Below are 7,837 nucleotides of genomic sequence, written 5' to 3'. Positions count from 1 at the left end.
TTAACAGGAATTGTTTGCTTTGGAGCTGTCCTATGTGTTGACTGAGACTTTGTCAAATCTGCATTGAGATCCCAGGCTTGCCCTGCCCAATCTTACTTTCTCCCGCTCCCTCCATCTTGCTTTCTCGCCTCTTTCCTTTCATAGGTGTCATAGCCACAGCACGGTCTGAGACTTTCCCTGTCCAGTTTTGCTTCCTCCCCCTTTCATCTTTCACAAGATTTACCTCCAAATACACTGTTTGCACTACTAACTCTGTCTCAGAGTCTGCTTCCAAAAAGACCCAAATAATACAGTGTGGCTCTACAGCTCTACTTCTCTTTGTCTGTCTCTCTGTCTCTCTCCTATAATTTGTACAGAAGATTCAAACAGTCTTACAATCCTCATGAGCTAAATTTCTTAGGGAATGGTTTTCTGCTACGAGTGGGAGGCTGGATTCTTGGGTAGATTGTTGAGGGCACAGTTTTGGGAGTCCATTATGACTGTAAGTCTAGTCTCATTCTGCAATTCAATGTTAGTTCAACAAAGGTGATATTTTTATCTCTGCTTTATTCCTGTGTTTTATGTCTCAATTAGTTTGCGACTCTGGAGGGAAATAAAAAGGGCTGCTTTATTTATCCTTTCAACCCCAGCATGAATAGGGGTTGCATATTTTAAAGTTCTTATGTGTAATTTAGAAGACTTGAATGATTTTCCAAAGGCCACATAGGGTATTCATTCTGCTCTATTCCCATGAACTCATTTAAAAAATTCATCCAAAGCATGATCTTAAAAAGTAAATTGAGCAGAGTGACAGACAAAATTCGATTAATAAAGACACTATTGCAATACTTACTTCTGCCGATGGACTTATTGCTTCCTTGAAGATGTAAGGATAGAATGTATGGACCGTGAGCATGAGGCTTTCCTAGAATTTTAGTGTGTGTATGCATGCTCAGTGTGTGTGTGTTGGGGGGAGGTTGTTTGGTCCTATACAGGTTGTTCGGAAAGAGGCACTAGCAGACCGGTTTTAGGGTACCAGTCCTTTCACAATTCCTGTCTTTGGGAACCACTGTGCATACAGTTTTCGCTGAAGTGTGGGCCTAGGGCACTCCAACCTTCCCTACCAGCTGCCTGGCCCAGCTTGCCTCAGGTATCTTCCCCGTAGTGTCACTCATTGTGGCTACCCCATCTGTAACCTCTCAGCTTATCCAGGAGATCATGTGCAACTTCCGTGGACAGTTACTTGTTCCTATACTACCCAAGGCTTCTTACCTTAAGTACCTGTCTTTCCATGACTAAGGACATTCTCTGGCTATGAGAGCATGCTACATTCACTTGGGGGGCAAGTCAGCAAGGGCCAGGCAATTTAATGACCTAGAAGTGACTTTCAACCAATGAAGAACAGAATTTGGTGGGTACCTCTCCAATTTCCTTCCTCCTCTTGGAGGGATGATTCTAAGGCATGATCTCTCATGATTAGCAGCATGAGAGATAGCAAAGTCTCTCAGCAGGTCCCTAGTGCATTGAGCTCCCTAGTAATAACTCACTCATGATGCGCCTTTTATTGAATGTCTTCCCCTTTCTCTTTTTTCCCCTCTATGCTTCCTGGTATTACTCCTTGCTATGCACTGAATGTTTGTATCCCCTCAAAATTTATATGTTGAAATGCTAATCTTCAGTATGATGGTATTTGGAGATGAGGCCTTGGGAAGGTAATCAGGTCACTAGGGCGGAGCCCTCATTATGTGATTAGTGCACTGAGAAGACACGAGAGAGGTTGTTTTCCTCTTTCTCTGCTCTCCACCATATGAGGATACTGCAAAAGACTACCATTATCAAACCAAAAAGAGAGCTCTTGCCAGCACCCAACCATGCTGGCATCCTGATTTCAGACTGCTGGCTTTCAAAACAGTGAAAAAAATACTATTTTTCTTTCAGCTACCCAGTCTATGGTAATCTGTTATACCAGCCCAAACTAAGACATCCCCCAAATAAACTGCTTGTATCCAAACCCTGCTCCTAGAATCATCTTTTGGGAGAACTTAAGCTAAGATACTACCCCTGGTGTTACCAGATTTTTTTGGGAAATTAAAAGCAAGAGTGAGGGTGAGAAAACAGAAAGGAGCAGACATGTGGAATTTAGCAGACTCGCAGAAACTGTGGAGATTTGGGGTGAAGAACAAGGAACTCCTATGGTGACTTTCTCCAAAAAGGTTTTGAGAGAAGAACCCCTCTCTATTACCAACTCCCAAGGCACAGTCTCATATCCATGAGCAACCCCACTTTTAGTTTATGTGTGATTCAGTTTCTTCCAAGCTAAACCTGCTTGACTTGAACAGAAGGCGAAATAAATTCAACCTTGCTCCAAACATGTCTCTTTAGATCAGGTTATTCTCATTTGTAATGAAGAAACTGAGGCAGCTAGCAGATTGATCATTCGTAACACTCTTTTTTTTAACTATAACATTTTAAAATGTGGGAGAAGCTCTAGTCCCAATAGCAATCCATGATTAAATAACTATGAAGTTTGGAAGTTGGGCCTGTAAACACTTCTACAGAGAGCTACTTCATTCATTTTGGTTTATTTGATTCATGTTAGTTTCTAATCAGCCCCCAAAGAGGGTGGAGTATCCTATTTGAAGGCCCATAGTTTTATATGACTTCACTTTCTCAGATAACCCAGGGATTTGTGATCAAGAATGAATATTTGTGCCAAGTAAAAAATGTTTAACATTATCTCAGCTTAATAAGAGGAAAGGCAGGGGATAGGGGTGGGTAGCAGGTCGAACCTTCATTAGAGTGAGATGGCTCCCCTGAGGAAAACAGCCACAACCATGTTTTTCGACTTCTATTCTCGATGTCTTTTTTCTTTTTTGAGAAAGGGCCTGGCTGTGTGACTCAGGCTGCAGTGCAGTGGGGCGATCTCGACTCACTACAACCTTTGCCCCACTGTACTCAAGCCATCCTCCCACCTCAGCCTCCTGAGTAGCTGGGACCACAGACATGCACCACCACATCTGGCTAATTTTTTGTAATTTTAGTAGAGATAGGGTCTCGCCATGTTGCCTGGGCTGGCCTCGAACTCCTGAGCTCAAGCCATCCACCTGCCTCAGCCTCCCAAAGTGCTGGGATTATAAGCATGAGCCACTGTGCCAGGCTCAAGCTCTATTCTATTCAGCCAATTACCTTAGCACAGGACACGGCAAGGAAATGGGGCAAGGGAAGGGGTCCCTGTTACTATGGTTAGTGCCTTGGGAAATATATTCCTTGGGGCTATTATTATTGCCTATTACATAAGCATAAGTAAGCTCAATTAAAGCCAGGCTTATCAATCAAACATCTCTGCAACCAATCAATAAAGGACTCAGAATATGCAGACCATAGTGTCATCCAACTCATGTGTTTTTAGATTTTGAGATACTATTTTTTGAATTCCTGTGGAGGAAGGAATACCTACATAGCATTGGCTCCTAAGAAAGTGACTCAGCAGGCCCCATCAAAGACTGCCATTGAATCAGGCCGTAGGGTTTGGCAGGAGAAGGAGGGCTGGAGAACAGTATAAGCTGAGGGCTGAATCACACTGGGTGGCATTGCAAATAACCCTGTCTAACCCTAGTTAATTTCAGCGTTCCCTCTAGTTTAGCTCACAAATGGATTTTAGGTACTTCCTGCCATGTAGACTTTCTTGCTTCTCATGCTGTGCTGAAAATAACCTGCTAAGAAACCTGGAAGACCCCCCACCCCGGCCTTAACCAAATGCCAAAGCTGTTATTACCAATAATGGACAAACCAACATCCTGTGCCTCTTGTTGTGATGCTTTAACAGGGACACAGAGCCATTTAAGTCATATTTCTGCCAGAAGAGTACCTAAACCAACTGTAATCAGGAGAAAACATCAGACACACCCAAACTGAGAGATATTTTACAAAACAGCAGGCCTGTGTTCTTCAGGAATGTCCATGTCGTAAAACACAAAGAAAAACTGAGAACAAGTCCATATTAAAGGAGCCTAGAGAGACGTGACAACTAAGTGCAACACATGAACATGGATTAGATTTAGGAGGAAAAGGAATAGAATGACCAGAAAAACATTGTTGCAACAGCTGTGAAAACTGAATATGGACTGTGTATTATATAATAAAGAGCATGGTATCAATGTTAAGTTTCTGGAATTGGATATGTGTACTATGGTTTTGTAAGAGAATTTTCTTTCTTTTATTTACTTTTCTTTTAATATTTTTTAGAGACAGGGTCTTGCTCTGTCACCCAGGCTGCCTTACTTTGGCTTGGTCATAGGTCACTGCAACCTTCAACTCCTAAGCTCAAGAGATCCTGTTGCCTTGGCCTCCCAAAGCGCTGGGATTACAAGTGTGAGCCATGGTGCCTGGCCCAGAAATCTCTTGTTCTTGGGAAATATATGAAGTTAGCTGCATCTGTCTGTCTCTTCATTCAGGTATTTCAGTGTGTTTGTGTGTCTGTGACACACATTTGTAAAATGTTAAAAATGGATCTATCTAAAAGTAGAAAGTTATGTGTTTTATACTTTATAATAACGCTTTGACAGAGAAACAAGGACATACATCATAAAACTGTACCCAGCTGGTGTAAGTGGTGAAGCTATCAATCCAAATACATGGAATATTGTCTAAAGTTTATAAGAACCAAATTTATAAATAATATATGTTAAGATTATGGCTCAACTTAATGGAAGACCTGTGTTTATACTTATATACACTTAAATGTTATTATAAATAATAAAACTTATCCAATCTACAAATGAAGTATGGGAAATTTAGGTATTTATCTTAACAGTTTTCCAAATAATTAATAAACTAAAAGTCTTAAACTACAGAAAGAAATTCATGTGTATTGTATATGCAACTATTTTGTACGTTTTATATTATTTCTAAATAAAAATTTAAAAAACCAAATTATTAATTATTATTAGTTTATGAAAAGTAAGTCACATACAGAAAATTTTTCTGCAAGATCCTGCTCCCATAGTAAAGTAGAAAGAGAATGGGCCTGGGGCGCCTGAGAACTGGTTACTCCTAGCTCCACCATTAAGTAACTGAGCATTATGGGAGAAAGTCACTAAATTACCCGAGACCCAATTTTCTGTAAAATCGAATTCTCACATTTGCAGAACTTCTCTTCCCACATCTTCACTCTAAGAATACCAAATCATAAACTCCGTTTCAAGTGTATTTATTCTTTATCGATTACTTTAAATATAGCACCCTTCTTCCTGAGAGCAAAGCCACAAACCACCAACAATGACCAGCTTCAAAATAAATGTATGCAAATGCAATTAAGTGCATTTTAGAATAGACTTGTACTAACAGGAAGTATAATTAACTAAGAGGCATTCTTATGGAGTAATTCTAGGTTTGTTATATAGGTTCATTTCATCCATAAAGTCAGGAGAATACAACTGAGTTTTACAGAACATCAGCATATCTGACACATTTTAATAAGGGAGATACAGATTATATCTCAAATAAATAAAGAAATGGCAAAGATAGTAATGAATAGTTTCAGTAACAAATTATGACATGATCTGCTGGCAATATTAGTCTGACTCCTACCGATGCAATAAGGCTGACAGCTAGCTGCAAAAGTAATGAATTTGAGCAGAAATTGACTATGAACTGTGCTTGGCTTAAACTTGGACTAACCATCCTGCTGACCTAAGAGAAATCCATGCAGTAAATTGCTTCAAGAGACACAGGATACAGAAAATTCTGCTTCAAAATGGTAAAGCATCATTTTCATTTTGAGACCTACTTTCAGGCACTAAATTAAATTTTAGATGACCTCAGCTTTTCTCTTGTCTCTAAAAGATCCAACTCACAAATTTGTCATGCTTCCAGTTTCTAAAACCTAGTATTGGTAGTTTTCTCAGATGAATTCCAAGGCTCNTAGTTTTTCTCAGATGAATTCCAAGGCTCGTTCAGCTTGGTTAGGCAATTATAGTTATTATCATGAAAAATACTAGGTCACATCAGTTCAATGTTTTTCTTTTTTCTTTTGCAAATAAGAGTAACATGTGAATGTTTTAGTCAGGTCATTTTGTATTCAGCAACTGACTCTGGCTTTTATTACTTGGCCACGACATTGGTAGAGGTCAACTGCAAAGCAATGAGCAGGCAGGCTAGAGTAACCTATGTCAGGCATGTGACAGGTGCATAGTGTTACAGCATTGGCTTTTTCTTCAACACGGATATACTGAGCTACTGCCCACCTCCAAATCTGTCATCTTGGAAAAGTGAGTTTATTTATCCCTAATATGTTCTTTCTTTTTTTTTTTCGAGAGTGAGTCTCACCCTGTCACCCAGGCTGGAGTGCAGTGGTGCCATCTCGGCTCACTGCAACCTGTGCCACCCAGGTTCAAGCAATCCTCTCCCCTCAGCCTCCCAAGTAGCTGGGTTTACAGGCACATGCCACCAAGCCCAGCTAAATTTTTTTGTATTTTTAGTAGAGATGGGATTTCACCATATTGGCCAGGCAGGTCTTGAACTCTTGACCTCAAGTGATCTACCTGCCTTGACCTCTCAAAATGCTGGGATTACAGGCATGAGCCATCGTGCAAAGCCTATCCCTAATATGTTCTATATATACAATTGGAATATGATTTTATTTCTTGAAAATCAGTGACTGAACAAAGAGAACAAAAGAACAAATAGAAGATAGAACAAAGAGTTTCTACTCCAAAAGGAATTGTGCATCTGGAAATGTATTATCTTCTCTTTGCTTTTTCCCAAAGCTCCTCTGAAATAAGAGGAAAGTGGAGTTTTAAAAACAGAAACCTAAAAGGATAAGTACAATGGGAGATAAGACAACAGCAACACAATTTGGAAACTGAAAATCAGTAAATGACCCAGAAAACCTAAGAATCTAATTTCTAAACTGGCACGGAGGAAAGCTGAGACCCAATCTGATCCACCCAGCAGCACCCTGAAAAGCTTAGGACTGGTAGCAATAGTGAACCCTGAAAATTGGGGTGAGGATAGGACTAAAAGCAGAAGGATTGGGCGAACTTTTGTGTACAAAGCATTTGGAATCCAGTACACCTCCCTCACTATGTGTGTAGCAGGACAAGCCACAGACAAAACTCCTCAGATACTGGGTTAAAAAAGGAAGGAGCTTTATTCGGCTGGGAGCTTCAGCAGACTTGTGTCTCAAAAGCCGAGCTCCCTGAGTGAGCAATTCCTGTCCCTTTTAAAGGCTTACAACTCTCAGGGGGGCCATGTGAGAGGGTCGTGATTGATTGAGTAAGCAGGGGGTACATGACTGGGGTTTGCCTGCACTGGTAATTAGAATGGAACAGAACAGGACAGGACAGGGATTTGCACAATCCTTTTCCACACAATGTCTGGAATCTACAGATAACACAAGCAGTTAGGTCAGGGGTTGATTTTTAACTAACAGGCCCAGGGCACACGCCGGGCTATCTGCCTGTGAATTTTATTTCTGCCTTTTAGTTTTTACTTCTTCTTTCTTTGGAGGCAGAAATTGGGCATAAGACAGTATGAGGGATGGTTTCCTCCCTTATGGACAGCATTTGATTGTCCTGCCCAGACTCAAGCAGCAACTGGGGATTAGTCTATGCAGAGGATAAGACAAGGAACTTCAGGACCAGAGAACATCAGGCATAGTTGAGGTTAGAAGTATCGTGTGAAAACTAGTGGATTAAGTGAACATTTATAGACAAAATTTGAGATGCCGCATCTCCTAGATTTCTTGTTCCACTCAGCTCCTGTAGCAATGGCAGTCAGACTTGTGCCCTCCAGGCAGGTTATTGGATAGTCCTTTTCTGTGGATGTTTACATTAAAGGTTCCCAAGGGAATAGGCTA

This window comes from Rhinopithecus bieti, unplaced genomic scaffold, assembly GCF_001698545.2.
Source record: "Rhinopithecus bieti isolate Rb0 unplaced genomic scaffold, ASM169854v2 scaffold_36689, whole genome shotgun sequence".
NCBI classification, from domain to species: Eukaryota; Metazoa; Chordata; class Mammalia; order Primates; family Cercopithecidae; genus Rhinopithecus; species Rhinopithecus bieti.
This window is presented reverse-complemented; position numbering follows the sequence as displayed.